Source organism: Typopeltis vanoorti, chromosome 2 (assembly GCF_054136105.1).
Source record: "Typopeltis vanoorti isolate ZY-2024b chromosome 2, IOZ_Tvanoo_1.0, whole genome shotgun sequence".
Taxonomy (NCBI): Eukaryota; Metazoa; Arthropoda; class Arachnida; order Uropygi; family Thelyphonidae; genus Typopeltis; species Typopeltis vanoorti.
Genome location: NC_143550.1, coordinates 175,889,645 through 175,915,449, shown reverse-complemented (window position 1 = coordinate 175,915,449; position 25,805 = coordinate 175,889,645). Strand labels below are relative to the sequence as shown.

The 25,805-nt window shown below is 35.2% G+C and overlaps 1 protein-coding gene across 1 annotated transcript in view; it reads right to left on the bottom strand.

Annotated features, from left to right (window-relative positions):
* Positions 1-22,235, bottom strand: part of LOC150109686 (uncharacterized) — a 576,277-nt gene extending 554,042 nt beyond the window's left edge. The window contains exon 1 of the mRNA XM_090414002.1: positions 22,047-22,235. The gene's annotated coding sequence lies outside the window, so the exon portion shown is untranslated. The remainder of the gene's footprint in view (positions 1-22,046) is intronic.
* Between the last annotated feature and the right edge of the window lie 3,570 nt (positions 22,236-25,805).

The following is a 25,805-nucleotide window of genomic DNA, read 5'->3' as shown; positions in this document are numbered from 1 at the left end:
CGTTGGACTAAGTGTATAGACTTGAAAGGAGACTAATGAAAAATAAAAAATGTTGGTCCCAAAAAAATTGTTTTCTTCATTTTTGCATGGACTTATCGAACAACCCATCTTCATTTCATACCTGGAGAGACTGATGAACAAAATCATAAATGAGGACACAGGAATCTCCATTGATGGAATAAGACTCAACCACCTGCGCTCTTCAGATGACATTGTTTTACTTGAAGAAGATGAAATGAAACTTGAGCGAATGATACATAATCTAAACAAAGAAGGGAAAAGATATGGATTGAGGATGAATATAGAAAAGACAAAAACAATGGTTTATGGTGAAAGGGAGATTGGAAAAAAGATTATTGGAGATGGAAAGGAACTTGACAATGTGGAACAGATTATCTATCTGTTCCACATTGTCAAGTTGTATAACACACAATCTAAACTGTAAAAGAGAAATTCAAATTAGGACTGCAAAAGCTTTAACATCGCTAAAATCCATGGGAAACATTTGGAAGTGCAAAAATATCAGTTTAAAAACCAAACTAAACATTCTTTAGACATGCATCTTTAGCAGTATGTTACACGGTTGTGAAACTTGAGTAATGACAAAGGAATCAAAGAGAAAAATACTGGCTTTTGAAAGAAAGTGTTATCGTAAAATTCTATGAATTGGATGGACTCAGAAGATAAGAAATGAAGATGTGTACAGAAGGATACAACTAAAAGAGACTGTTTCAAAAAATCATACAAAGAAAATTAAAACTCTTTAGACATATTTGTAGAATGTCAAGTGACAGAAAGTTAAAGTCATTGGTATTTGGCCTAACGAGCAGAATAAATATCAGAGGTCATCCTCATTGTGAGTGGACCTACGATATTAAATTAAAGACTGTGTGGAGAAATTCTTCTAGAATTAAGACATGCTGCAATGAACAGGCATCATTGGGACAATATAGTCAACATGGCATCAGACACCTACAAGCACTGCGCCCATGGTTCGTGAAGATGATTATTCAAGTTATTATAATTAATTTCTTAGTATGCATTGTTCACTGTAAGACAAATAGTTGAGAAATCTTGGGAACATAAGGATTACTACACAAGTTGTAAATGGGACTTTATATTGAACAATACATAATCTATATTTAAGCTGTAAGTCAGCAGTTAGAATTAAGAAGGTAAGGAAGTTGGTTTGATGTTAAATCAGGTGTAAGACAAGGGTGCACATTATCTCCACTGTTATTATCTATATGGATCACATTATGAAGTAATATTAAATCTGATATCAAAATAGACAATGTTAATCTTAGCTCTTTACTTTATATAGATGATGTTATACTTCTTAATAAATCCAGCACAAATCTGCAAGATTCCCTGAATAAATTGATTAACTGTTGTAATAGATATGGTATGAAGGCCAGCAATAACAAGACATAGACAATGAAAATAGGTAGAAACAGTGAAAACATCAACTGTATCCTGAATGGTGAACCTAGAGAACAAGTAAGACATTTCAGCTATTTAGACACAATTTTTAGAGAAAATGGGAAGATCACTAATTGATGCAGTTTCCTTGAATTTTTTAATTAATCTTTTCACAGTTGATGAAGTTAAATCACTATTCTGACCATATTTTGTACGAAAATTGCGAACTGTAGCTGCCAAAACCATTATTTTTAAAATATTGCTTAACAATGAAAATGCGTTGTTCTTTCGTGTAGCGCTCCATTTTTAATAACCCTGAACTGTCAGCTGTCACGCTGTCTTTTTTTTCTTGTTGGCAACACTTTACCGCACAAATGGCGCTAAATTTAAATTTTGCGTGAATTTTGGGACACCCTTTATGTATATATATATATGTATATATATATATATATGGAAATAGACAACAGAATTAGTTAAGCTGACATGGTAGGAAGTCAGCTGAATAAATGTATATGGAATAAGAAAGAAACTAGTCAAACACTAAATGAGCTTATATACAAGACAGTGTTCAAACCAATTTTAACTTATCTGAGATCTGGGTTAGAAATAAAACACTTGATCAAAGACTGGACACCTCTGATACAAAAGAAAGATTCCAGTATTGCGACCACATGTTTATTAAGATAAATAAAAATAAACAAACCCAATGAGTTTCGTATGTCATTTGACTTGCATCTTCAGGGATTAAAGGTAACTAAAAGTTTAAACACAAGTAATGAGAAATTACTCAAAATAGTCCATTCTATGATGTTATGGCCATCTATCTAACTGTTCATTAAATTAGAAAATCCTAATGCAGAATCTGTGCAAGCTAAGTTTGAACAATGCTGGATGTTGTCACGTTCTGTTGTTCACGTTCACACTGTCCAAGGTCTGACAGGTATATTTTTTATGAATGCTGACCAAACTTGGTGTAGAATTAGGCCCTGGTTTTTGTTGCATTGCATTGGAATTCTAAGCATATCTGCAGCTTCTTTAAATTTCCTTGTGAAACGGTTTTTTTCAATATAAGACATGTTCGTTTTATACCTCTGATACAGTTCTGAGAAAGATTAGTGGAGTGAACAGATGACATTAATGGCAGTATCATATTAAAAACAAGGATATTAGAAAAGAACTTGCCATTATTAGCATTCTGGAATGTGTTAGTAGAGTTAATCTCTATAAATTTTATATACTTCAACATTCAACTTCAACTTTCAATATAGAGTTAATCTCAGATGGTATGGTCACATAAATATAATGGAAGAGGAAAGATTAGCAAAACAAGTGTTCTTTGCCAGGCTGGCAGGTAAAAGATTCAGGGGAATATCTAGATGTATATGGATTGATATAGTAAAAAAAAGTGCCTTAAAAGACAGAAATATAAAATCTGATAATGTTGGAGTCTTGATAGATAACAGATTAATTTGGAGGAAAATTGTTGATCAGAAATTAGTAACTTTTTCATGTAGTACTGTCAAAATTATCTTGTGCAAAAATGTTCATATGTGGAGGTAAAATTTTGCAGTGGCTACACTGCATAATTCAGAAGGAATGGTTAAATTCAGATGATTGGAGTACAGCTCTAGTAATATATATATTTTTATTATTATTAAGAGAGACCTCCTATAATATATATATATAAATAATAAAAGTGAATAATGCTGAATATGAGAATTACATGGGAATTTCTCTAAGTTTTCATCGTTTACTGGAATTCTGATATTACAGAAAAAAGTAATGTTATAGTTGGATACAAAATTGACATTCCTGATTAGATTAAGTGATTCTAGGTAAGATTTATGCAAAGCATACTTGGGAAGAGGTTATGAAAAATTATGGAAGTAAACTTGGGGAAGAACAACCTATGTTCAGGCCAAACAGAGGTTGTCAAGATCAGATTTTAGCTTTATGACAAATAGTTGACAAATCATGAGAATGTAACAAGGATCTGTATTTAAGTTTTGCAGATCTGGAAGAGCCATATGATAAGGTGACTACAGGTGATTGGGCTTTTCAAAATGCTACAATTACATGGTGTAACTCTACATTTGAGTTGTAAGTCAGCAGTTAGAAACAAAGGAACAGAAAGATGGTTTGATGTAAAATCTGGCATAAGACAAGGCTGCATATTATCTCTATTCTTATTCATCACTTATATGGATCTGGTTATGAAAGAAAGTGGCACTAAAACTGATATTATAATTGGAGCTACCAAATTGTGCTTTTTTTTTGCTTTATGCAGATGACAATGTACTCATAAATGCAATGCATCATATGATGCATTGCATTTGATGGACTGCATCTGAATAGCTTTGGAGTGGGTGCAGTGTGTGATGCAGGCAAGAGATCAGAAGTAAGAGATAAAGTGAAAGATCAGGATAGTGGTATCGACAAGACAGAAGTGCAGTCAGAAACAGCAGCAGTGTGAGAGATGAAGAGAGAATGGGAATGAAAAAGAACAGGGAATCCTGTGTAGACAGGAAGACATGGCATAGGGAGAGTGAATATTGAAAACAGTAGTGAATGTATGTATGGAGATGATTAGCCCAAAAACGGAATACAGTAGAACGTGAGTACGGTAGTTGAGACTGAGTGAACATACTGTATGTGGTAAGCGGCGATTGGGCAAGAGCAGGTGTGATGGGGAAATTGCAACCAACAAATGGCTTGAGTAGGACTGGTTATAGACCTAAAAGTTAACTGCTGTGTTTAATTACAAATGGCACAAGTATCAGAAATAAGGTGGGGAGATGAAATGGCAGCATCACTGATTGAGTTTATTTGCCCCAAAATCACTGGAATAAGCAAAACATGGTTGAATGAAGATGATATCCTAATAGAAATAGAAATGGGAGGGTCAGTGTTTTTCACAAGGATAGAAAGAACAAGAAGGGAGAGGGAGTACTGCTGATGATAGCAAAGGGAATTATTTCCACATAAGGTAGATATGAAAGAGGGAAATAGTGGTAAGGGTTATGAGACAGAAGTAGACAGGAAGTCATGTTTAGATGGATGTTGCTATAGGCCAGGATATGTGTACGTGATGATGAAATTTATAAACAACTTCGGTTAGCAAACAAAGGAAGGATGATTATTATGGGCAATTTTAATTATGGTGCCATAGATTGGAATGAACAATCTATGGCACCATAGATTGGAATGAACATTTACCATATGGAATAAGAAAAATGAATTTGAGTTCTTGAGGGACAACTATCTCATGCAGTATGTAAAGGAGGGCACTCGAGGATTGGGAGTTTTAGATCTGGTCATTCCATCAGAGGATGTAATTGTGAGTGGGGTTTACACTTTCCCTCAGTCAGTGAGAGTAATTATGAAGTGATCATTTGGGTTGTGGCTAGTCATATGCAGACTTTTGTGAGGAAAGGATATATGTGGAAGTACAAGGCTGGTGATTATGACAAGCTTTGGAGACAGCTTGGAGCTATATAACATGGAATGAGGAGTTGAGAGGTAAGGAAATAAATACTGCTTGGGAAATGACAAAGAAATACACAACAGCATCAATGTGTGAATGAATTCTGAAGGTTTACAACTACCTTATTCAGTCAAAAGACTGAATAAGATAGTTGTAAAATGGATGAATGAAGGAATTAAGCATGAAATCTGAAAAAAAAAAAAGGAACTTTGGAGGCAGACAAGATGAATAATGGTAATAATCAGTTACATGAAAAGTATAAAAAACAAACCAGGAGAATGACTCAGTTAGTAAAGAAAACAAAAATAGAGTATGAGCAAAAATTGGCAAATCAGGCAAAGAAAAAGTCATAAAGAGTATTTCAGATATGTGGCAAGTAGAAGGAAGAATGATCATGGTAAGATGAAGTTAACCTCCCAACCGGCTGGTGTGAATGATATAGTCAGCTCTCCCTGGTTTTTTTCATGGATCAAAACTTTGTCGGCATTCTACCTTTTATCATGCCATTACCTTCCTCCGTCGTTAATCTCGTTACGGCTATTCTATAGCCATTAGTGGATTAACTGTTGCTGAGTGACCTTTGTGTCCCCCTGTCTTTACGTCTATTGTGTTGCTTAGAATTTCATTTACTGTCCTAAGTTATTTGACCTTTCTTGCCTCTAAAATGATTTATTGTGTCTCTTCCCAAAAATTGAAATGAATTTCACATATGCGAAAGAAATCAATCCTGAAATGACCACTGATCAGCTTTTGCAATGAATCTATTTAGTGATAGTAAATTTGGTGTATTTTATTCTACAAATCAGTGCACCGGAAGAGTTGCACTGATTGTTCTTTCACTTTACGTATAATAATTGAATAACTTTTTTTTTGAATTTCAGAATTTTCAAATGTTTGCTTTGAAAATATTATGTCAAATATTAATATTTTTAAATAATATTTATTGAAATAAATATGTCCTTTTGCTTTCGTTTGTAGCCAAATAGCATTATAAGGATCATCACATTTCAGTTTTAGAAACAATTTTTTGTTATTCATAAAGACAAAATAAAAAAAAAAGTTAAAATGCTAAATTGCATTACTCTGTTTCCGATTGTGTCTTTTTGGTATCAAAAATTTATATCCAATGATATTTTAGCAGTGATTCTTTTATTTATTTATTTATTTATTTATTTGTATTATGCATATTACAATAATATCTAATGCATATCCTCGTAGATATGTTGAAAATATGTGAAAAATATCATATATGGAATGATTCAAAATTTTTGCTCATTTTGAAGATTTTCTAATGCTTCCTCCCCCCCCTCCTACTTATTCTCTCCTGGAACTGAATTGCATAACTACTCTAAATTTCTATACAGGTTTGAAAGCTTTTCTAGACATCATTCAAAATCAATTACTTCATTTTACCATTTTGACAAAAGATATACGGCAATCAGATTGTACCGTGAAACTTCTAATTCTGTTCTATTTATTTGCAATCTAAAACCAGCTGTTCTACTGTCCACTGAAATTATGTGAAATTTTAGAAATAATATGCTATATTTTCACCATGCAAAATTATTTATATGCATACCACACAAAAGAAAGTTCAGTAGTATTATTTTTTTTTTTCTTTAAAAAAAAATCTAAATATTACTTCTGCTGCTGGAAGCTATTTCTGAAATAATCTACGTCTTATAAATACTTGGTAATATCCTCTTAGCTGGAGGAAAAGTTGAAGGCTTACTCAGTGCTATTGAGAAGAAAGGGGAGAACACTAAAGTCGCACTAAAGTGCCTCAGGCTGTAGTGCAGAATATGTCAAGAATGTCTTGTTTCCTTTTTGATTGTTGATTACCTATATCCTAACAGAAATACTGACATTTCGTTTACATGCTTATACATTATTTATGCCAAAATAATTGCTTAATTTATAATGATCAGTTTCACTTTTATTATCAAAAATTAGAAATTAAATCATACAATTATCTTGAAAAAGAGGATTTGAATTATTTTCAAAGAAAAGGTGCATATGCGTTTCATAATCTTCTTTTCTTTGTGGGGGGGGGGGGGTAAAGACCTAATCAATCTGCAGATAATTTATTTCATAAATCATTCTCAAGACAGCTGTTACAAACGTAAATCACTTGGGGAACATACCCATTCATTTTAGTGTAAAATAGTAGCAAAGGTTCAGTTACTTTAAATATGTAATCGAGAAGAAAATGTTATGTCTGCTGAGATTAGAATCTTACGTGAATAATTTTTCTGACATGATTTCTCTATTCGTTATAATGTAACCAATTTCCAGATTTTTTCCCTCATGAACACTCCATGTCATATGCAGTGATTTCTTCTTTGTACTACAAGAAAAAAAATCAGATAACAGAAGAAAAATATGTAGTATTTTCTTTTCCACTGGCTGAATTTACAATGTTCTTTCTTTGTGTTTTGAAAAGAAAGTGCAAATGACTTTTTTCTTACTATTTTTGCCATTATAACATCTCATAATTATAAGAGTGACATTTTACCATTTTTCTCCCACACAAGAAACAGAAATAAGGTAGTAATAATATTGTTGATTATGTCAAACTTCATTGTAGCAGAAATTTTTATTACAAAACTTTGTAATATATATCTCCGAAACAAGAAATTTGGAACCCATATCACATCAATGTTGAGTGTTGGCAAGGTGAAAATGTTCCCGTTATTATTTATATATTTCATTTATTAACTAGGGGGAGGCTATGCCCAACCCCCCCCTGTGTTCCAGTCTGGTAGGCCAGTTCTCCTTCAATTGTGATAACTCGAAAAGGGGGTTCTGCCCCTGAATTCTGATGACTCGAATTTTGAAAACTCGGCACTCAGGGTAGCCCCTGAGTTTCAAAACGTTTCGAAAAACATGACATAAAAAGGCTTATCATTTTATATGTATATAGGGTAGATTTTATTTCATTATTTTTTATTGTTCTGGTGAAATACTTTACCTGGAATACTCTTTCCAGTTCCAGAGAAACTGGAAAGAGTATTCCAGTTCCTCTTATATTTTATTCCTTCGAAAATATCATTCTGTGTCATAAAAAGAACTTCGCCTTCAAGATGAAAAGGAAACAGTTCATTCAGGTATCCCTCTATCAATATTTGTAGTCCTGAAAAGGACTGTTTTGATGGCCTTGAAAACAAACATTTTTTATTTCATACTGTTCAGAATTTAAAATTCTTGAACAGTGTGGAACACCTTGAAGCAAGGGTAAACACACAAAGCAGTTTTACACTCAGGGCACCAGATTTTTGTTTCCTTTCTGATATATTTTTTATTACATACATAACATTTGTGTGCAGGTTTTTTTTTATTAGCCGTTGGTGGTAGATTTTCGGGAAAATGGTTGGAGTTAGCAGCGTTCAACCGCAGATGTCTGGCAGGATTTCCTGTTTTTCTGCTTGCTGAAGAAGGCACATGTGCATGCAGCAATGCTTTCTCAATTTCTATTCTGTATTCTAGATATGTTATGGTAGACAAACATTTTTTCTTGTGCAGGAGGGAACTGTTCCAAATAACAAAATCTAATACATGTCCAAACACTTTTTTGTAATATTTTTTATGCTGTTTCCTCATTACAGAGTAGAATGATAGCTGCTGATCGCACCTGTCGACTCCATCCATAGTGTCGTTGTATGCACACACAGCAATGGGTTTTTCTTTCTTCAAACCATGCTTTTCCACGGATTCCGTTGATGGATTGTGCAGGGAAGACAGCAGAAAAACATCTTTTTTGTCTTTCCAACGTAGTGCAAAGACTTTCCCTCCATAGATGCAAAGACTTTCCTGATAAGCTCGGATTTTCCCCTTCAATAGCTTTCCTGAAGCCAGATCTGGAGGCATATCTCGCCTTTTTGCATTTACCGTACCATAACTATCTGTACAATGCTGTAAAAGCAAATCAGCGAGTTGAGGACACATATAGTAATTATGCATTGTAATGCAGTAACCTTTCCCCAGTAAAGGGTCTCTCAATATCAGACAATATACATAAATAATATGTATATTGTCTGATTTATAATTTGTTAATTTATAATAATCACCACATAGTTTCAGTAGGGGTGCTTAAGGGTCAAAGCTGTATAACTGAGAGGAGACCTCCACATAGCCTTTAAAGGAATGCGGAGAACCGACCAGGGCTTCTGACCTAATGTCCAATCCTCACCTTCTCGTGGTGCACCCTGTTGGGTATCTACTTTGATACTGAACGAACGAGGATGGGCTGGCAATTTGGGATTTAGCCGACCAAATTGTATTCTTATTGGTTAAACCAAAATAAAAAATGATGGTACAACATGACAAAATTTCATGCCGGCTGGGGCGTCGCCCGGTTAAACAAGGCCCCCGTTGTTTTTGCCAGGGAACCAGGGCGAACAGCGAAAAGTCAGCTACTGGAACAAATCTGAAAACAAACCCCAACTCAACATCACCAGAGTTAAAGATCGGTACTATCAACGTAAGAAGCCTGAATGGCAAAGAAATGGAGCTAGCTGAGGAATTAGATAAGTACCAGATCGACATAATAGGGGTGACTGAAACAAAAAAGACCAAAACTGGTGAGATCTTTCTGAGCAATAAATACAAAATGTTATATTCAGGCAATGACAATCAAGGAAAAGAAGGAGTAGCCATAGTATTCAACACAAAATACGAGGCTAATCTTCTTGAATGGCAGTCAGTCTCAAGTAGAGTAATGTGGGCAAATATGAGAATGGGGAACTGGACAATGAGACTTATTTGTGCCTATGGTCCCACAGAAGGTTCTACTAAGGTAGAAGTGGAGGAATTTTTTGAGGCTTTAGAAAAAGCAACTGACACAATGAAAAAGGAAAAGTTGGTCCTTGTTGAGGATCTAAATAGTAGAGTAGGAAATGATTGTGAGACATACAAAAATATTTTGGGAAAATTTGGAGAAAAGAGCAAAGCTAATAATAATGGCAAATATCTGTTGGATTTCTGCTCAGGACATGGACTGGTTATTACTAACACCATGTTCCAACATAAAAATGTGCACAAATTCACATGGAGAGAAGAGGCTAGGAATAAGAAAAGTCAAATTGACTATGTTATTGTTGATAGTGATGTTTTCTCCCTGGTGCAGGACACCAGAGTGTACAGAGGATTTGAAATTGGAAGTGATCACTATTTAGTCTTGAGCAGGATAAAATTGAATTTCATATTGAAAAGAATAACATGTAAGAAAGTTTTAAAGCGAATAAAAGTTGAGCAGCTCTCAGATGTAAACTGTAGACTAAAATACAGAAATATTATTGAAAAGAAAATGAAAGAGTTTGAGAACAGGAATCAAACCTTGGCGATTCAGTGGCAAACTCTAAAGGAAACATTGATTGATTCTGCCAGAGAGGCATGTGGTGAGGTTGTGTGCAAAGATAAAAAAATCAGAACTCCCTGGTGGACACAGGAAGTTAAAGAGGCAGTGAAGGAAAAGAAGAAAGCATATCAAAAGTTCCTGGCAAATAAGTCAGCTTTTACTCTTACAGAATACAGAGACAAATGTAAGAACGCTAAACAGTGTGTAAAACTAGCTAAACAAAAGTCATGGGAGGACTTTGGCAAGAATATAGAAAATAAATATCAAGAAGGTGGCAAAATATTCTGGAGGTTGTTGAAGAAGCTTAGGAATGGAGGAAAGAGTGCTGTAAAAGGAATTAGAGATGATAAAGGTGAAATGAAAACAGGAGAAAAAGATATCCTTGAAGTATGGAGTAATTACTTTGAAAAACTGCTAAATGAAACAAGCAGTGATGACAGCACAGTGATAAAAAACACTGACCAGGCATGCAGTCAGGAATACATATCCATACTTGAAGTAGAAAAAGCCATCAAAGGCTTGAAATGTGGAAAGGCAGCAGGAGTAGATGATATTCGACCAGAAATGCTGAAGTATGGTGGTATAAGAGTCTTACAGTGGCTGCACTGCATAGTTCAGAAAGCCTGGACAGAGGGACGAATTCCCGATGATTGGAGTAGAGCTCTCATAGTACCCATATATAAAAAGGGAAATAAAACTGAATGTGAGAATTACAGAGGTATTTCCCTACTGAGTGTTCCTGGCAAGATCTATGCAAGTATACTTGAGAAACGGTTGAGAAGAATTGTGGAAGAAAAGCTTGGTGAAGAACAAGCTGGATTCAGGCCAAATAGAGGCTGTCAGGATCAGATCTTCACTTTACGACAAACAGTCGAGAAAGCATGGGAATATAACAAAGATCTGTATTTAAGTTTTGTCGATTTGGAAAAGGCATATGACAAGGTGCCAAGAGAGAAGCTATTCAATACGCTGCAGTTATATGGTGTCAATGGGGCATTATATCAAGCAATACTTAGTCTTTATTTGAGTTGTGAGTCAGCAGTTAGAATTGAAGGAAGTACAGGAAGATGGTTTAATGTTAAATCTGGTGTGAGACAAGGATGTACGTTATCCCCTCTGTTATTCATTATCTATATGGATCACATTATGAAGGAATGTGGTATTAAACCTGATATCAAAATTGGAGATGTTAATGTCAGCTCTTTGCTTTATGCGGATGATGTTATACTTCTAAATAAATCCGCTACAAGTCTGCAAGATTCTCTGACTAAATTGAATAGCTGTTGTAATAGATATGGTATGAAGGTCAGCAATAAAAAGACAAAGACAATGAAAATAGGCAGAATCATTGAAAATGTCAACTGTGTTGTGAATGGAAAACCTGTGGAACAAGTAAAACATTTCAGCTACTTAGGCACAATTTTTACTGAAGATGGTAAACTAAATATAGAAATAGACAACAGAATCAGCAAAGCTGGTATCGTGGGAAGTCAATTGAATAAATTCATATGGAATAAGAAAGAAATTAGTCGGAACACTAAATTAGCTGTATACAAGACTGTGTTCAAACCAATTTTAACTTATGGATCTGAGAGCTGGGTCAGAAGTAAAACACTTGACCAAAGACTAGAGACCGCAGATATGAGAGTCCTGAGAAAGATTAGAGGCGTGAACAGATGGCACCAATGGCAATATCATATTAAAAATGAGGATATTAGGAAAGAACTTGACATTGTCAGCATCCAGGAATGCGTTAGCAGAGCTAATCTCAGATGGTATGGTCACTTAAATAGAATGGGAGAGGAAAGATTAGCAAAACAAGTGTTCTCTGCCAGGTTGGCAGGAAAATGACCCAGAGGAAGACCAAGATATAGGTGGATTGATACGGTACAAAGTGCCTTAGACGATAGAAATATAAGATCTGATAATGTTGGAGTCTTGACAAGTAACAGACTGATTTGGAGGAAAATTGTAGATAGGAAGTTAGTAATGATGTAATTTTTTCATGTAGTACTGTCATATCCTGTACACCCCTTGAGGGTACATGGCAGGAATTTGATGATGATGATAGTTTCAGTATCGAAAAATTAAAGTTATGTGGAACAATTACTAGAGAAAAATAATGAATTAAATAAAAACTGTACCTATGTTTCATAACAGTTTTCGGGTGTGTGATAGTAATGCCACGGGGAGGGTATTTTTCTTGGAAATAACCAGAATTGATTAGGTTAGTTTAATAAGAGGGGTTCCCCCTCTCACTTCCCCTTGCTAATTTTTATATGGAAGATTTTGAAAAACGAGCCATAGACTCAGCCCCTCTCAAACCTTCTATCTGGCTAAGATATGTTGATGATGTGTTCGCTATTTGGCCTCATGTGTCTGGGCCATTAGACTCCTTCCTCAGTCACCTCAACAGTCTACATCCAAGAATCCAGTTTGATGGAAAGGGAAAAGAACAATTGTTTACCCTTCCTAGACACCTTAGTTACACGCCTTCCTAACAGTAAACTTTCCTTCACTGTATATAGAAAACCCACACACACAGGCAAACATTCACAAACTCCCCACCACCACCCTGCTCAACAATATGGCATTATTAAACTCTTACCAAGAGCGCCCACAATCTTTGTTCCAGTGGTACCGCCCTTACAACTGAACTTGACCACATACACAACACTTTCCTCTCCAATGGCTACAGCGATCACAGTATCAAAAAAATAATCAGTTCCTCCCCCCCCCCCCCGGTCTTCTCGTCAACTCAGAAAGAGTTTAAAAATTCCATCACCATACCCTACATCTGTGGCACATCCGAAAAAATAGCTAATATTTTAAACAAGTACAACCTACACACAGCATTTAAGCGCCACCGCAAACTTGCTACCCTTATCAGTTCCACAAAAGATCAGCTCCCTCCTCTCTCAGTTCCTAGAGTTTATAAAGTACCCTGTTCCTGTAAGCTGGCATACTTTGGACAGACAGGCAAATTTCTTTTTGTAGAAATAAATCACCTCACTCTTATCTTTAAACAAAATGGATACTCTGAAAAAACGATTAAGAAATTTCTTCTGGATCCTCCTAAGCAGTGCACAACAGAAACTATTAATTTTAAAGGTAGCATCTCTATTCCATACATTAGCACAGTCTCTAAAAAATTAGCTAAAGTCCTTAAAAAATATAATATCAAGACGTTCTTCACCACACTTCCTAAAATCCGTTCTCTAATGAGCCATCCAAAACCTACTCATCACAACCTAAAATATCCAGGTATATATAAATTATGGTGCGATTGCAATATCCCTTATTTTGGACAAACTAACAAATCTATTGAACAACGTATAGAAGAGCATAAGAGAGACATCTCTTACAAAAGATCTCATGCAACTGCGTTATCCAGTCATGTTCTTTTTTCAAATAATCCTAATGATGATCAACAAAGCCACTCCGTTTGCTGGGATAGATCAGAAAATATCTTTCGCTGTGATGATGAATTTGAGAGGAAAATTGTAGAATCAAGGGAAATCCTGCTGAACCCTGTCCACTTAAACAACAATTCGAGTTATAACATCCCCGATAGCCATGCTGCAGTTATTCAATATTGGTGTTCACGTGAGCCTGCACGCACACTTGCAATAAACAATGGCAGGCCTGTTAGAACAACTTGAAATAAATACGTTTTTTGTGTATCAATTATGTGTGGCAATTTTTACCTGTAATTTCCAGTTTGTTTTGATTCTTCAATGTTTATTACTATTCTTGTCCTTTAAGAATACCTGAGGAAGGCTGTTATAAGCTGAAACTAGTCGTATTATTCTTATTAAAATCTTTATAAGTTATCTCGGTTTTTAGTCATTAAATCTATGTTTTTAAAATGTATCACAATAACTGAAACCGAGTAAAAGCCGATTATCACACACATATATATAAGAGACCGGATATATATAATGACACCGAAACAGACCATATTGGGTCTGTTCCGGTCTCATTATCCATCCAATATCCTTTTTTGAGGTCTACCCTGCCTTCTCTTTCCAATTGGCTTGTATTTTAGTATTTGCTTTGGACAGGGCCACCGAGAGGGGGTGACATCTAAGACTTTTGTTACGGGCCCGGCATCGAAAAGGCCCCGACGTGTCACATAACTGTGTTTATAATGCATGGTTTTAATTCTCGTAATAATACAACAATGATAAAGGATAATGGCATATCGAGAATGATACTGTGTTTTGTTTTAGACAGACAGCTACGCTCTTTAGCTCGGCGTGAGTGTCCGGAAGACACTGATTCTCTTGGCACAGATCGCTGTAGTTATAGCAGGTGATGACATCAATAGGCGTTCATGCAAGGTTGTTGCAGTCGGCTGCGCTAGTGCTAGCTTGTAATTGCATTCACAATAATGTTCCCTGCCAGAATGCTTCGTTCTTGTTAGTATTTTGATAGATGAAGGTTTTGTGATTGTTTGTAGAGTGTGCAACTGTATAGTGTAGGCTGTGCACTAAAAAATAAAAGTATTCTTATGAATTTGATTTTTTAATTATTAAAATTATATTTTTAATAATAAAAATTTGACCAACAGAAATGTATCATCATAAATCTGGAAATCAAAAACGAAAGGAGAAAAGGGATCATGAGAAAACAAAAGAAGATTTAAAAAACAAGCATTTACTACTGAAATATTTGAAGACGGAAGAACACCAAGATATTGAAAAAGTGATGCACTTTTTTAAGTGGGGGCCCTGGACCACAGACTTGGCACAGGCCCAAAAATTTCTCTCGGCAGCCCTGGTTTTGGATATCGAGTGTTGGCCGTTCAGTTTACATGTTCTATCCATTTTTGTTTATAATTGTTTAGTTTTTCTTCTATTGATTTTATTTTTAGTTCTTTTAAAATGTCTTCATTACTTTTTTGGTCTAATAATGTGTATTTTGCAGTTCTCATAAATCTCATTTTGCTTGTTTTTATTCTTTTTTTATCTTGTTTGTTTATTGCCCAAATTTCACTGCCATATAATAATGTGGGCACTTCTAAAGTATTGTATATTTTCAAGCGTGTTTCTTTTTGTACTATATTTGGATTGTGTGTTCTATTTATCAGGCCTATAATCTGTAAAAATTTTGAATTTTTTAATTTTATGTCTTTTTCTCCTTCATATGATATTTCACATACAAGATAACTGAAAGTATTTATCTGGTCTATATTTTATTATTAATAACTATTTTACTTCTGACTGGAGTTTGTCCACAAAATGTTATTGTTTTAGTTTTATCTATGGAAATTTTCATTCCAAACTTACTATAATGTTTAAATTATATATTGCTCTTTGTAAATTGTCTTCCTTATCTGATATTATTAGCTGATTGTTATTTTGTTTTTTATTCTGAGAAATTTCTATACCTTGATTGTTTAAGATGTTCCACTGTATTAATATTTCATTTATGTAAATATTGAAAAGTGTTGGAGACAGAGGGCATCCCTGTCTCCAACTCCTTGATTTATAGATTGTTTTTCAGACAATTTTTCATTTATTTTTATTTCATTATCTTTGTATATATTCAAATATTGCGTGAAGTAAAATATTAGCTATATTTATTCTTTGTAATATATCAAACAGTATATATCTTTTTACTTTGTCAAATGCTTTTTCGTAATCTATAAACAAAAGATGAGTTTCTAAATTATATCCTCTTCTTTTTTTTTCTATAAGTAGTTTTAAACAGAAAGCTGATAATATTTTTTCACTGTATATTTTCAGCTTTTCATTAAGTATTCTACTATATATTTTGTAGAATGTATTCAATAAACTAATACCTCTGTAGTTGGCAAGTTTTGTTTTATCCCCTTTTTTAAATATAGGTATTACTATACTTGTATTCCATTCTATTGGTATTTGTCCATTTGTATATATTTTATTTAAAAATTTCAATAATCTTTGATGAAATTTTTTTCTAGCAAATTTATATAGTTCAGAGTTTATCCCATCTTCTCCTGCTGATTTGCCATTTTTTATTTTATTTCATCATCATCATCATCAAATTCCTGCCATGTACCCTCAAGGGGTGTACAGGATATGACAGTACTACATGAAAAAATTACATCATTACTAACTTCCTATCCACAATTTTCTTTTATTTTATTTAGGTTGTCCTTTAATTCTTTCACTGTTATTATATCATTTAAAGTATTCTGTAAATTTTGGTGTAATTATTTTTGATGCCAGTATTATCTGTCCAAAGATATGTAAAATAATCCAAGAATTCTTTTACATCTATTTCACAATTTATATTTGCAGTTTCGTTTATATCTGCATTCATGTGTTTTAGTATTTTGTATGCATTAGGTCTTATTTTGTATATGTCATTTTCTAGATATGATACAAATTTTTTCAAGCTTTCTCTGTCTCTCTTTCTGGTTTCTCTTTTGGCTATTGCTCGTCTTTTTTTTATATTCAATTTCATCTTCTTGTTTTTTGCTACTTAGCCATCTTTTAAAAGCCAGCTTTTTATTTCCAATTATTGTTTTTATTTCATTGTCCCATATATGTATTTTTTTTATTTTTATGATATTTTTTGTGTTCCTAGACTTTCATATGATGCTGATGCAATAATTTCTTTTATGTTATTCCATTCTTTCTCAATGTCTTAATTTTCTTGTATTTTTTCTAAGTAGTTATTAATCCTCTATTGGTATGAATTTCTTATACTTGAATCATTTAGTAGTCTTACTTTATAATTAGATTGTTTCTCTAGTTTTTTGTAATTTTTGTAGCCAGTTTGGTGGAAACTTTAGTTTTGCCTGCACTAAATAGTGATCTGTGTCGATTTCTAGCCCTCTTCTGACTAACATCTAGGAAGAGGTTTGCTGCTTTTTCATTTGCTATAAAGTAGTATATTATTGATTTTTGTCCTCTTGCACACCATGTATATTTATGTATATTTTTATGTTTGTAAAATGTATTCAATCTTTTTAAATTATTATATAATCAATGAGTCGCTCTCCATTTTTGTTTACTGTTGGTTCTCCAAATTTTTGTATATTATTGTTAACTTTTTCATTCCTATTCTGGCATTAAGATCTCCAGCTATAATTATATGGCCTGCTTTACTTAATTTTTCATATATTCATTGTAACTCTTTGTAAAAGCAATCATTTTCTTGTTTTCCTTCTTCAGGGACATACATTCCAACAACTGTTAAATTTTCTTTATTTAATTTTAATCGCACTTCAAATATTCTTTCATTCCAATATGTATAATGAGTTATTTTTGCTTTAATTGATTTATGGATCCAAATCATTACACCAGCTTTTGCATGTATGTGTTTGTCCACTCCACTATATATATATATATGATATTGTAATTAGCTGTTTCTTTTGTTCCTTTAAGTTTCTTTTTTGTTTCTGTAAGAACTTCAACTTCTATATTTTCATCATTTAAAATTTCACCTAATTCTTCTTTATATGCTATGCTTCTAATGTTCCATGTAGTATATTTCACCAAGTTTTTCTTTTTGTAAAGTTTCTTAACCTTTTCCAGTTTGCAGTCTTTTCCCAAGTTTTCTGTCCAGTTTGGATTTCTTTGAGACTTGTGTTAAAGATACCAAGCAATTTTAAACCTGGTTTTACTCCATTTTTCCCAAGTAAGCCAACAGACAAAAATGTCAAGTTTGCGCCTGCAAGTGATGCAAGACTAGCTGATCCTACAGGTAGTGCAAGACCAAGGCAACTCGTGGTTGACTTGAAAGTAATGTGTTTCCCTATGTCAAGTGACTAGCATGACGATAGGTATCCTAGTGGTAGGGATGCCACCTTAAGACAACTAGGCTTGACTTTTTTTTAGTAGATAGTGGAAACTACAGTTAAAGAGAAAAGAGTCACCCCCCCCCCACCCTCGAATTGCTCTAATAGCACTGAGGGGAGGGGGCAGAGTAAGTAGTAAGAGAGAGTAGAGGAAAGAAGAGTAGAAGACCAGTCTAAAGTATATTGTAGGAAGTAAGATCAGGTCTAGCTCAGGTTTGCCATGCCCCTACTCACCAACGTGAGCCCCTGAGAACCATATATATATATATATATATATATATATATATATATATATACGGGGGGGGTCCATGACCTACGTCGTCCTCGACATGCGTCATTTCGACTTTACTGCGGTAATCCCATAAATAATTTAAAAAATAACTTTTGACTTGAAGCAGCGCGACGTAAAATTCAAACGTCGCGGGCGAACTTGTTCGTGAGTGCGGCAGAAGAATACGCCGTTATGTGGCGTTTGTTTGGGAGAGGTGGCATCACTTGGGTATACACTCTTTGGGTACCGTGTGCTTTGTTTACATCTGCTCTCTCACTTTTGTGTTTTTTTGTGATTTTTTACCCTTCGATATGGATCCCAAACATAAAGCAGACTCTTCCGATGGTAGTGTGTCGAAGAAAAGGAAAGCCATTACATTAGAAGTGAAATTAGACATTATTAAAAGGGCAAAAAAGGGAGAAACGCCAACGAACATCTGCCACGCGTTGAACTTAAGTCATACCATAGTCAGGACTATTATTAAGGATAAAGTTCGCATCTGGAGGTCCAATAAGAAGGCATGGGTGACATTCATATCTTCGAGGACCTGGTTTACCAACCATTTTGTGCCAAAAAGTTCAGAGGTAATGTACAGCCAAGGGTCTGTACATTGTCTAGCACTAACAATGCCCTTTAAGGCATTGTTAGTGCTAGACAATGCTCCTGGTCACCCTGCCCACTTGGATGACTTTCATCCTAATGTTAAGGTGGTTTACCTTCCACCAAACACCACAGCCCTTTTGCAGCCTATGAACCAGGGTGTTATTGCTTCCTTTAAGGCCTACTACCACCGCAGGACATTTGCTATGGCTTTCAGGGCAACTGAAAATGACAGGAACTTAACCCTCAAAGATTTTTGGAAATCGTATAGCATTTATAATGCCATACAAAACATTGAGCATGCTTGGGATGAAGTGAAGCAGACAAATTTGAATGGTGTGTGGAAAAAACTGTGTCCCCAGTTTGTGAATGATTTCCATGGCTATGAGGAAACAGTTGAGGCTGTCACAGAAAAGGTTGTTGCCCTGGGGAAGCAGATGAATTTGGATGTCATAGAGCTTCTGGCATCTCATGGGGAGGAGTTGTCAGCAGAAGACCTCATTCAGTTAGAGAAGCAGCTGATTGAGGAGGAGGAAACAATTCCAACCCCTGAACCCAGGAGATTCACCACCAAGGGCTTGGCAGAAGGTTTTGCCCTCGTTGAGGATGGCTGGCCAAGTTTGAGGCCGAGGATCCCAACACTGCTAGGTACACAAAGGTCTTCTAAGGGGTTATGTATTGCCTGCAGTGTTATAGGGAGATATATACAAGGAGAAGAGGATGGTATCATTCCAGACTAGCCTGGAACGTTTTTTCACGAAGGTAGAGAGGCCTGCAGCAGGTGCTGGTACCTCAACTGTCTCTTCAGTTCCTCTTTCAGTCTCTCCATCTTCTTCAGTTGCACCTGCAGTATCTCCTGCAGCCTGTCCCTCTCCAGCTTCCTCCTTCCATTAAGTCAGTCTCTCCCTCCTTGCAATGCCCCTTCCAGTGTGCAAGCCAACTACAGGATAAAAGGTAAAGAATTGTTTTCATTTTTGTTTTTTTTAATCACCTGTACAAAATGTACAGTTTCATTTGTCATTTTGGGGATTGTTCTCATTTTTATGTTTGTTTTTTATTACAGTTTCATTTTTCTGTACTATATAGTAATTATGTTCTCCCTTTCATTTTCCTATGGCCTAGTTCTGTTTCTTGATATATATATGTATGACTTTAGGGTGTTTTAGGTTAGGCAAGTAACTTAGACTATGGTAATTCCGACTTGCATCGAAAATCACCTTACGTCGGTCCGTAGGAACGGATCTCTGACGTAACTCGAGGACCCCCCCCCCCCCCTGTATACATATAAAATGTATTTTTACAATAAAAATCCTTAGCTTATCAACAGTACTACCATATTATATGCTTACAACTGTTAATGGGAGGGAGTAACACCAAATAGTGTTCAATACTGAATAACATATTTTGTTATGTAGACTTCTGTGGACTGAGGACATAATAGAAATGTACTGCTGGTATTCTTACCACATAAAACCGCTGGGAGAAATAATTTAATAAAATTCATGATGATGCATTTCGCAAAACTAGTTGAATAATCAATACATTATTTCTATCCTAGCTGTTTCATGTAGTAAGAATACCAGCAATACATTTCTATTATGTCCTCAGTCCACAGAAGCCTACATAACAAAATATGTCATTTCGTTATGTATAATATAATAATAATGTGATAATAATGCATAATGTAAAGACACTGTTATTAACCATATAATTATTTTATATCTTATATGGATAACATGCTTGAATATAGAGATGGCTGAATAATAGATGAGAGTTGTGGATTTGAGGGAGTGGCACAATGCTCATAGGAGAAGATTGACAACTGGAGTATCAGATATCCTCATCTGGATACACTGTTTAATTTATATACAGATAGATAAATAGATGACATAGTTAAGGGTCTGAGAGGAAAGATTCCATTGTTTGTAGAAGTACCAGTCTGTCATCTCTATCACTACCTCACACACACAAAGTGAGTGAAGTAGTGATAGGAGCTTATCAAATAAATTTAGGAAAGACTGCACAAAGTGGTAGGAAAACAATACATTTCCCTCAGAAGGAATATTAAGATCATGTCACAAGTTAAGATAGCATGGAGTTTTTTTGAAGAGTAAGATGTAGGGAGAAAGTGGATGGTGAGTAAACTGACTGAATGTATTGTCAGCAAGGTATGATAGTTACTGTGTGTGTGTGTGTGTGTGTGTAATGTTGGTATCACCAAAATAATAGTACATGTTATTCTAAATTCTTGTACACTCAAAATTACAGAACATATTTTTCACTGTTATTTAATTCATTCTATAACCAATGGACAAACATGAAATATATCAATTTATGCTTAGTATCCATGTTATTTCAATTTCATTGGGTACTCAGTATTCACGTAATTACTAACATGTAAACGTAAGACATGATTATGGGGATTAAAGCAACCGATTTTGAGCACCTAATACTATTTTGTCACTCGTTTATGTTCAAAATTCAGGGGCATTTAACATATATTTTGTATTAGCATTAAATTAAAATTATTTCCTGCCACTGTCGAAAATGTGCACTCGGAGGGAGGGGGGGAATAAAAAGATAATTTGCATGGGCTTGTGATTTAATAAGCAGGGCACACATTTAAAAGTCCAGTGTCAACAAGCAATCAGCATCCTGAAGCAATTAACTGAACCAATGGAACATGCCATTATAAAGAGCAATGATCACGGCTAATGAACGTTGCAACAATGTAAGAACGTGGCACAAAAAACTAAGAATTTAAATCGAATTGGTGCGAAATGTGTAATCGCCTATAATCCCAAAATGCAGATATTTAAGAAATGAAGGAAAACAGGTTTATATATATATATATATATATATATATATATATATATATATATATATATATATATATATATATATATATAGGTCAACCTGCTAATGAGTTTTTAACAAGGCAAACAAAATTCCACGCATACACAGGAGCGTACTTGATCCTGTTGATACTGGAGTCTGGTCCAGCCTTTATCCTGATAATAACATAAAATATAAAGCTTTGGGCAATCACTAAAACAGAAAATAGGCTTAGCCTCCAAAAGAAAACTATCTTTAAATCAATTGTAACCACGACTACTCTTACCTATTTGCGAAGATTGTGGTATTAAGTTCCAGATATTTATGATTGTTCGTTTATTTTGTGATTTAAATTAAAATCCAGAACCTCGTATAACAATATACAAAATCAAATGGAACGTATTTACTAGTATTCAGCGAAGATATACACCTGCAAACACGGTAAGAAAAACGCAGATACCGCCAAATTACAACAAACCCGGCGGAGGACACACACAAACCAACCAAGTTCTGCATTTACCACTAGAGGTCGCACAAGCCACTGCAAATATACAAAGCATTTTTGATTTCTATATTTTATAGTTTTCATTAAAAAGGTTAGCCCAAAATATAACAATTGACTTTGAAATTAGGATTCTAAGCAGGTATTTTGGTTACAAATTCTATACACATTACTGTATAGATTATGTATATGTGACAAACAAATTATTACTATTACTATTACTATTATTACGGGCAACTCCAGGGAGTCATTAGACTCATCGAGGGAGGCCCCAAATCCTATTCATCACAACTATTCGACATTCTTACAGTATCTATCATACCTCGCCTTAAACTCATTCACTGTCACAGCATCCACCACAGACTCAGGGAGCGCATTCCACTCATTCACCACTCTAAAAGTAAAGAACCCAGCTCTAACACCTTTACTAACCACACTTTTGCCCAGTTTCCATGGATGTCCGCTAGTCCTCCCACAACCAGCCCTGTTCTCAACGATATCTTCTGAATTAATTTTATAGAAACCCTTCAGTAATTTGAATGTCTCAATCATATCTCCCCTCCTCCGCCTATCAACCAATTTTTGCAACCCACAAATCCTCAACCTGTTCTCATACGGTTCATTCCACAGACCTTCTATCATCTTGGTCACTCGCCTCTGGATCCTCTCCACCTCCTCCCCATCAAGAAGAAACCTAGGTGACCAAATCTGAGCACAGTAGTCGAGATGGGGTCTTATCAAGGCTCGATACAGAGGAACAATAACCTGCTTGTCTCTGCTTGTCAACGTATTCTTCAGCAACCAAGTGATTTGATGAGCTGATTTGGCCACTTTTGCAATGTGTCCCCTAAATTTCAATTCCTTATCCACCAACACTCCTAAATCTCGTGCCTCATCAATTTCCTGGAGCACGGTTCCACCAATGCAGTAAACTGCCGCCAATCTTTTCACCCCAAAATGCATAACCTTACATTTTGCCACATTAAATTGACATCCATTTTCCTTAGCCCAGACCTCCAATCTATCCAAATCATCTTGCAAAATTTTGACATCATCTGCATTCACTATTTCCCTACCCATGTGCACATTAGTGCATACAAAATTTGTATGCACTAATGTGCACATAATACGCTACTCGGCCGGCTTGGGTGGTCGAGTAGCATATCCACTCTCCAGTCAAAAAAAAAAAAAAAGCTGGGGGTTCGAATCTCGCCATTTGTGGTTGTCTGTAATTTTTGGTAAAATACTAGTGGTGGTGGTAGACAGTAGATGGCGCTGGTGTAGATGACGTGGTTCGCTGCAGTTCGTGGACTGAGTTGTAGAGTAGGTGTCCTTCCTCGATGAGTCTCAAGACTTCTTGGAGGTGTCAAATAATAATTGTTTCGTTTTTTCTGAAACAGATGTTTCTCTAAGCAGTTAGTCTGTTATTAGCATAACCTACCTTCCAAAAGCTGGTAAAAGGGAAAAAATATCCACTGTTAGAACTTATTAACATAATGATGTTCCGTTATGGTATGTATGGAGAGATTTTTGCATGCGCATGAGGGGATGATTAAAGGAAACTTCTCACAAGTTGAAAAAGAGAACAGATAACAAGAAGGGCATCAATTCTTTTTATGGAAAGTGTTTTGTTTTGTTTTTTTCTGTGTTGGGGAAATTGCCCACAGCATATTGTAAATCTAATACATTAGTACTAAGGTCTGGAAATTCAAAATCCTGTCATAAAAAATAAATGTAACTTGGAACTTTTTTCCAAGTTACATTTATCGTCCTGTGGTCCTTCAGTCCATGTAATGGTTGGCTGCAGCCAACCATTCCATAGACTGAAGGACGTCGTTCCGCCAATTCTTTCTATCTTCAGCGATTCTCTTCACTTCTCTGTATCGTCTTGTTCATGAATCTCCACATAGTTATTTGATGAAGTACATTCGTGGGTTTCCCTCGTTCTTTTACCCAGGATTTTTTCCTTCTATTACTGTTTTGAGGAAATTGTTATGTCTTAGTAGGTGTTCTATTCATTTGAGTCACTTGTTTATGATCTCCAATATACTTCTTTCATCGCCAACTTCTTGGAGAACATTGTCGTTGCTTTTCTTTTCTTTCCAACTCACTTTCATTAATCGTCTCCAGCGCCATATCTCGAAGAACCCTAGGTATTTCTGTTCTTGTTTAAGGAGTGTCCAAGTTGATGACGCAAATAATGCGACTTGACAGACACAGGCCTTTAATAGTCTTTTTCGTTTGATGTCAAATTTGCTTTGATATGAGTATGTGATAATTATCGTAAAATGCATTCTTTGCCTGTGCACGTCTTTATTTCAAAGAGGTGCACAGGCAAATTTGTGCAATGTGCATCTTCTGTAATCAATTGTCCCAAGGATTGCAATTAAGTTACTTGTTTCATGGGTTTCTCTTCTATTCTGATATTCACACTTTGCATTTCTTTCCTATTATCACTGCTTTTGTTTTCATGAAGTTTATTCTCATGCCATATTCATCCGAAATAAATAAATAATAAATAAAAAGAAATCTTCCCAATTTTGAGAGAGATTGGAGTATAAGAATAAATAAGAAAGTTGATCTGACAACTATATAAACATCAAACTGCAGTAGCATCTCTGTAAGAGAGTTGGTCCGAACAGCTAAAATTGAGAGAGCTGTAAGACAAGAATGCCTACTCTTCCCCAATCCTTTTTATCACTGTTGCAGACAAAATGATGAGGAAAGCTTTAAACAAAGAGTACGGAATTGTAATGAATGGCAAAAGAGTAAATGCTATTAAAATTTCAGACGACCAAGCAATAACAGCAGGTTGTTCCATTAGAGCAACCTGCTGTTATTGCTGGATCGTCTGAAAATTTATTCTTATACTCCAATCTCTCTCAAGATTGGGAAGAATTTATGCCATGAGGACATGTTAAATGTCTTTTCGTAGTCTATAAAGCATATATACAGGTGTGGCCCTTGTTCTATCATACGTTTGCCAAGATTTCTTAAGGCCAGAATTGCGTCCCGGGTTCCTCGTTCTTTTCTGAAACCAAATGGGTTTTCTTCGAGATAGGTTTCAGATTTTTTCATTTCCGATCGATCTTTCATTATTTTAAAGGTATATCTGACATATTACTTACTATTCTTGTTGTTCTTTAGTGGGTACATTCCAGACAGCTTAAAACGTCATCCGACCATATTCCCAAATATCAATTTAAAAAAAAAATCAGCTAGTCCTTTTTGTTCTCGTATAGGAAGTAGGCGAGGCCGTTTTAGCCCTATCTAACTTTTGGAGACTGAGTGGGCAGTTCAATCTCTACTAATAGCAAATCAGAGATAGCTGGCCAAGGCTGTCACTAATTAATCGGTACGCAGTGAAGAAGGCGGCTAACAAATGCCGCCATTTCGTGGATTTTAACCCTAACACAAAATTTTTAATGTCTGAAAATAGTATGGGTTCGACGACCGATTTTCTTGAGTTTAGGGAGAAAAAACCCGATTTTCCGGGATCGTGCCAGAGATCGAAAAACTCGGAAGTAGTCGAAAAAAAAAAGG